Source organism: Lathyrus oleraceus, chromosome 1 (genome assembly GCF_024323335.1).
Source record: "Lathyrus oleraceus cultivar Zhongwan6 chromosome 1, CAAS_Psat_ZW6_1.0, whole genome shotgun sequence".
Lineage (NCBI taxonomy): Eukaryota > Viridiplantae > Streptophyta > Magnoliopsida > Fabales > Fabaceae > Lathyrus > Lathyrus oleraceus.
Window position 1 is genome coordinate 296317206 of NC_066579.1, and position 7825 is coordinate 296325030.

The following is a 7825-nucleotide window of genomic DNA, read 5'->3' on the forward strand; positions in this document are numbered from 1 at the left end:
CACTAAGGACAAAGGTGCGTATTATATCTACCACAAAGATAACTCAAACCTAATAGCAAAAGGTTATGAAAAATTTGATTAAGAAGTGATCATTGAAACCACAAAAGAGATGTTTGAATGGGTTGCATTAACCAATTAGAAGTATATACAAAAATGGTCAAAGTTGACTTAAAGATTCAATTCAAAATGAGTGTTATGAAAAGAAAGTTTGAAAATCAAAAGCCTAAGGCTTAGGTTTCTAATGTTGAAAACAAGTCAAATGTTTGCACAAAAGTTTTTGGTTTGGGTTAGGATGGAGAAATGATGAAAAAGGGTGAGAGGTAAGGGATAAACCACACTAGGAGTTCCTCTCTTGAGATCATAGAGATGATCCAAGTAAGTTCCTTTGGAATAAGCAAGCACAAAGCAAAAGAAAATAAACAAGTCTCCAAAGAGATCCACAAATGAAAGGAAACAAGCTGCCAATATATGGACTTACACCCAACTCCTGAAAGCAAAACGGAAACAGAATGCCCATATATGGACTTAGATCCGACTCCAAACAACAAAACGGAAACAGAATGCCAATATATGGACTTAGATCCGACTCCAAACAACAAAACGGAAACAGAATGCCAATATATGGACTTAGATCCGACTCCAAACAACAACATGGAAACAGAATGCCAATATATGGACTTAGATCCGACTCCAAACGACAAACAAATGTCAAAAGCAAACATGCAAAAGCAAACAATGCAAACAACCATCACACACTATATACAAACAAGAGGCTTCAAACCAAGGGGTGGGCTTTAGTCAAGAGGGGTCATATCAACCTCGACAAACAAGCCAAACTGTACAAAGGTAGTTTGTAGCTCTTAACCACTAACATTGAGAGTTAGGGTGAAGCTGATCAAAGATGGAAATGAGGATGAGACCTCATGCTCTTAACCCTGGCCTGGGTGAGCTCATGATAAAGAAAGCGTGGGGATCCAGAAAGTGAGATCCTATTCCACTTGAGAGACACTGGACAAAGATCTTGGGTATTTGTTCAAGAGCATCAGCACGTAGTGCGAGCATAATGAACGACTTACTGAATAACGGGGGATTGATTACTAATCCCTTCTATCCGTCAATTGCCTCTTCACTTAGGAGGACTTATCAAGTAACATGCCTCACTTGGAGGTCTTTGGCACAAATGTAAACAATCACAAACAGAGCCTCTTAAGGAGGACTTGCCAGCAAAATGCCTGCCAAAAAGGTGACAGGACTTCCAGACTACATGGAGTAAGAGAATAGCTACCTAAGTGGTGTATCAACCACAATCCAAAGCTCAACCAAGAGCTTAAAGCAAGCAACTAATGTACCTGTACAAAAGCTAAACAGTTAATATCTCAGACAACCAATCAGAAAACAAACAGTGAAACTATCCAACTGTTACACAATTCAATGAGCAATGCTCAAGCAAGCAAATGAAGCAATGAGCTCAACACATCACTTAAGATCCTACAAAACATAAAGAAGTCAGAACACAATCCAATTTGCATCTCAAAAGGTGAGCAACTCAACCATTAATGCTAAGTGTCCAAACCTGAAACACAAGTCAAGGTTAGTTCATGTACAAAACACTAGTACAAAGACTAGGTTCAAAACCAAACCAAATGATCAAAACAGAAGTCAATCTTTCACATATTGCACATTCAAACAATCAAGAAAATGTCCTCAAAAGGACCAACATCAATGCATAAGGCAAGGGCATCAAGTGATCAATGTAAAGCAAAGGCAAGCAAAGGTGCACAAAGTGGACATCCAAATTAGAAAATCCAAATCAAAACAGAAATGCATCCAATGGCCTTGAGATTTTTTATGCAAGTTTCTCATGTTATGAACAAACATCATGCAAAAAATCAAATCCAGAAGAGCTCAAATGATAGGTGAACAAAAATGCACAAATGCAAAACCAAAAATGTGACACAAATTGTCACACACATCTTCATGTGTCAAAAACAGTGAATACAAATGAGAAAAAATTCAAACCAGGGCTCAAAAATTCATATCACATGTGAAGATCAAGCATACAAAAATTCAAATCAACTGGATCAACACATAGCATTTCACAAAGCAATGAATGCACATGATCAAATTAGCATAAGGTTCAATCAAAAATTCCAAGATAAAAATCTAGAAACAAACAATTCATGAAATAAATCCTATAAAAAACAAGACATCAAAACAAGATTGTGAAAAAAAATTGGAGTCAATTTGGACTATTTTGCTATTTTTTATGATTTTTCAAAGATGAGCAAAATAATATGAAATATTAAAATGAAATCGAGGGAAAATAATATTCAAATTAAATCCAGAATTAATCAAGACCATAGGATCTAGCGCGAAAATCTGATCAACGAATCACATTCAAAACAGCAAAACGCATAGCTTCATTAAAACGCGTGGCATGCACAATCAGCGGTCAACACACACACGCAAGCAGTCAAAGCAACACAGGCCAATCAATAACGCACGCAGGCAGCACAATCAGCAACAACTCAGCATAAGTGAAACGCGTCGTTTCAATTAAATGCGTGGCAACACACATCAGCGAGTCAACAACACGCGAGCATAGTCAAACGCATCCAGACCAATGAAACAGACACTAGGCGCAAACGTGGAAGCCAGGTAGGATATAAACCCTAAACAAACCAGACGGCGGCGACGGTCGTCTTCTCCGGCCAACCAGGCGGCGGAGCTCCATCAAAATTTCCAGAATCGAGCAAATCTTATATCAATCGAAAGATCTTTCAACACACAATCCAAATATCACAATGAAACTTCCTATTTCATGCTAGGTTTTCCAGATCGAGCAAAAACGTTTTCAAGATCCAAACTGAATGTTCATCATACAAGCTCAAATCTCAACCAATTTTGAATCTAAACATATCAGCATGCTCCAGGCAACAGGATCTATACAACTATATACATAAAACTGCAAAAGGAGAGATTCGATTTTCAACTTACTTGAGATAAAGTTCACTGAAATCGTGTTATCAACTGCTCTAGAGCTCCAGATCTACTCCAATATCCTTGACTTGAAGCTTTGTTCAAAGAGGATCGGATGAAAACACCTAGATCTGCTTCAATTTCAAACTTCCATTTCCATGATAGTGCACTTGTTCTGCTCGAATTCCAGCTCAATTGCAACAAGTAATGGTTGAATCTTGCTCAGAATTACACAAGGATCATGAATATGCAAAGAGATTGAAGGTTTGTGTGAAGAAATTTGAATTTCGAAGAGAGAGAATTTGGAGGGAATTTGAGATTTTCAGATCTGAATTCTGTTATCTTCTGCAATTACAGTTAGGGTTTGGCTTATATATGACCTGTTAATGACACTGAAATCACAATTGAGCCTTGGCTAAACATGATTAGTGAAATGTGAGGTAAAAATGCAAAAATGCAAAAATGAGGCTCATGCACATGCTACACGTGAACAGTGCCCATGCAAGCCTGAAATCCACCAATAATCAACATGGAATTGGTATTTTGCTTGTGGCTTAAGCCAATTTTGAATTATGAATATTCCCTCCAAAATGCACATGTGTGAACTAGTGAGCATACAAGCTTCTCTCATGCATGGTAAGGCTTGTTTTGAGAAGTATTGGTCATAAGGAGTATTTTGCAAAAAGAATAGACCAAATTGGAGTTTTGAATCAAAAGTTATGTCACTTTGAACTTCCATGCACACCTTGTGATCATTTGGCCATAACTTCTCAACCAATCATCAGATGAACATGAAATAAGACTTTTTGGAAATGGGAGACAAAGATCTACAACTTTCATGTTCACCAAAAATCCATTTGAAGCTTCTTTGATATTGATAAGTCAAGTTGAATGTGGACCAGAAACTTGCCATTTTTGGAAACTTGAAACTACAGGTCACTTTCCATTTTTGGAAACTTTTGCCATAACTTCAAAATCTTCAAGATAGATGTTTGAAATGACAAATGGACTTTGTTTGAACATGATTGAGGTGTTTAGATTCATATCCCCAACCTCAAAGTCCTCAGTTGACTGCACAGTTGACCATTTGGTCTTCAGATGATCATGAGATGCTTTGATGAACTTGAGCCTTAAACCCTTGATGAAATGGCTTCAAAATGAAACCCTAGCTCATGTAAGCTCAATATAATGATCATGTGGTCCTTATACCAAGGAAAATATCTCAGCTCTTGCACAAAGGATGCTCTTGAAGTGCTTGACGTGTGCTTGCATGATGCTACAAAACAAAAAGGTTAATGACATATTTTTGTGCTTTTGGTTAGTGTATAAGACTAGAAAAGCAATGATATACAATACAAGCATGCCTGGTGATCTCAAACCACTCACCAGGAGGTCCCACCCAAAGGGAAAGGAAGCTAAGATGCTCAATGATCCTTGAGGCTATGCAATGTAATGCTTATGCTGCCATGAGGGATCTTAGGGACAAAATTGGGGTCTTACAGATGCCCCTATTTAAGGTTATTCTAGCCGGAGAAGTGAAGGTTAAAATCTTCGTCTCGACCAGATAGAATGGGCTTAAATAATAACAAAGAGACAAATTTTGGTCCCTGAGAGACCTCATGATGCAAATGTATGTATGCAAAACAAACAAAACTCTGTGGGGATATGTGTCCACAAAGAAAAAAACATCAGAAAAAAGACAATCCATATGAGTAATACACTCGCTAGGAACAAAGACTCTAACGGGACTCTCATGGGGATAAGAAAAGAAATGCGTGAGCAGGTCACGACTTAGAATTTGGGAGATAAAGGACTGGCACTACGTGAGCAAGTCACGACTCAAAACTGGAGAAAAGAGTTTCCAAAGGGAATAAACCCACTGGAAAGACACAAGCTGACTCAAAAATGCATCTATTGGGGAAAACGCCAACACAGCAAAACTATCCACAAAAGGATACCTCGGAAAAAAATACGGACTCAGGCTGGGGAAAGATATGAACAAAACCTCCCTGCCAGGGAAAAATACATGTATTGGGGAAAACGCCAACACAACAAAAGGATATCACAATGGAAACTCCGCTGGGGAAATCTAAAAAAGACTTTCCAGGGGAAGCAAAAGGGATGAGGTGTTACCGGTTACTGGGTAACAAACTCGGGAAGAATGAATATCTAAGACCGGTATAAGGGTGAGAGATATCAATCCACCAAAACATCTGAGGAGGACCTAAAAAAGGTATATCTCAACTCAGGAAAATCTGACTCCACAGGGGACCAAGGTCATAATAGGGAGCAGAAAGGAAGGAACACCAGGGATACCGGTTACTGGGTATATAATAGGTGACCGACCAAAGCGTGAATTGGGGAATAATCCAAAGACACTCATCATCCTGAAGAGAGCAGAAATGCAATCTTGTTTATAGGATGGACATTCGACTCCGCAAAGGGAATACAAATCTTACTCGAAGGGAGAAGGACAGAAGGCTTCAACCAAAGAGTGCATGAGATATATTATCTATTGTCGTCAAAACATAGATAACATACTCGAAAGGAAGGAACACCAGGGATACCGGTTACTGGGCATATAATAGGTGACCAACCAAGGCGTGAATCGGGGAATATTTCCGAGACACTCATCATCCTGAAGAGAGCAGAAACGCAATCTTGTTTATAGGATGTACATTCGATTCCGCAAAAGGGAATACGAATCTTACTCGACTGAGGAAGGACAGAAGGCTTAAACTGAAGAGTGCATGAGACATATTATCTATTGCCATCAAAACGTAGACAATATACTCGAAAGGAAGGAACACCAGGGATACCGGTTACTGGGCATATAATAGGTGACCAACCAAAGGGAGAAACAATCATTATCAACAAAGGATAAATGAGAGCTGACTCACAGGGGATACATTGACAAAGGCAACGATCCGGGAGACATATCACCGGTTACTGGGAGATACGCTCAAAAAAGGGGATACAAACATCACCGGCAAACAGTAAACGAAAGAAGACCCACTGGGGATAAAATTGCTTACTCAGAGCAATTATCCGAAAGAGGAAGGGAATATCAATACCGAATACTGGATAATGATAACCGCCAAAGAGATTATATCTACCGGTTACTGGGTAGAAAAAACCACGGAAAAGTAACCGTCATCAACTAGGATGAACAACAAGGGTTAACTCTGCAAAATGGGGAAAAACTTACTCAACTGGGGAAAAACAAAAATTTCAACCAGAGAGTGCATGAGATATACTATATATTGCTGTCAAAACGTAGATAGTACACTCGCATGGAAGATTATCCATAACCGGTTACTGGGTTAATAACGGATAAATCAACCAAAAGAGAAAAGGCATCGGGATACCAAAACTAGGTATATAATGATGACCAATTCAGGAGAGAAACAATCGTTACCAACAACAACAGGGTAGACGAAAGATGACTCACCGAGGATAAATTGCGGCTACAAGGCAATTATCCAGGAAAAAGAGGGAATATCAACATCGACTACTGGATGAAGATAACCATCAAGGAAGGGATTACACCTACCGGATACTGGGTAGGAAACCACGGAAGAGTAACCGTCATCAACAAAAGTTAACTCTGCGAGGGGAGAAACATGGGGTTTACAACTACCGGATACTGGGTAGAAAACCACAAACTCAGCCGGGGATAAGATGAATGATTGTCGATTACTGAGCAATTATTCATTTATACCGCGGGGAAGCACAAACTCCGATGGGGAGGGAAAATAGGATTTACAACTACCAGATACTGGGTAGAAGACCACAACAATCCGCCATCAACCAGGATGAACCACAATGGTCACCTCTGCTAGGGGATGAAAGTAGGATTTATAACTACCGAATACTGGGTAGAAAACCACAAAAATCCACTGAGGATAAGGTGAATAATCACTGGCGACCTTACTGGGGATAAGGTGAAGGATTGCCGATAAGTGAGCAATTATTCATCTATCACAGGGAAACAATTGAGACAGTCTAAAAAGGCCAATTTAGGATCAAACCAAAAAGGCAAACTGAATCAAGACTCATCCTAATGAGGATATAACTCAATAGGGAAAACCATCCCAATATACGTGTTGGGAGGAAACGGAAACAACCGTCGTCCACGAGGATGTAACTCAGTGGGGAAATGGCAGGAAAGGTAAATACTTTCTGCTTATGGGGATGACTCTACATGGAGGGATCAGACACCGACATCTGCTTGGGGAAAAATATCACCACATAGCAGGAGACAACAAACAAAAGATATATGGCAAAGAATGCAACATGAATATCTGAATGTTATGATTATGCATGTATATGCGTGATTTATGTTTGATGAATGCTGACAAACAGACATATCTAACACAAACAGGTCCAGGAATAAACCACCCGGTACTACATCTCGAAAGAGAAAGCCAGGATCATCGGAGAATATCCAATCTGCCGGAGATCCAAGATGCCAGGAAGCAAAGACTTTGCCGGGGAATCAGAGATACCATGAAATCACAAGATCTCTGGGGGATGAATCATCCGTCTCAGTTGAGGAACAAAGCTCATTGCACAGGAAGAAACTGCCACAAATGCAACTCCACGGGGGAATCAGAGATATCAACAAAGTCACAAAATCTCTTCAAGGAAATGAATAACAATCATCCCAACTGTGGACCGGATCACGGCGCAAACAAGTTCTGCTAGGGAAACCACTCCGCCGGTGAACTCTAAAAGGAGTGAGAAATATTTGTTGGGACACAACCACCAACCAGAAGCTCTCAAAGGTCAAACGGACCAAAATCTCTCACCTGCTGAGGAGGGAGGAGGCTAAACTACCTTTACC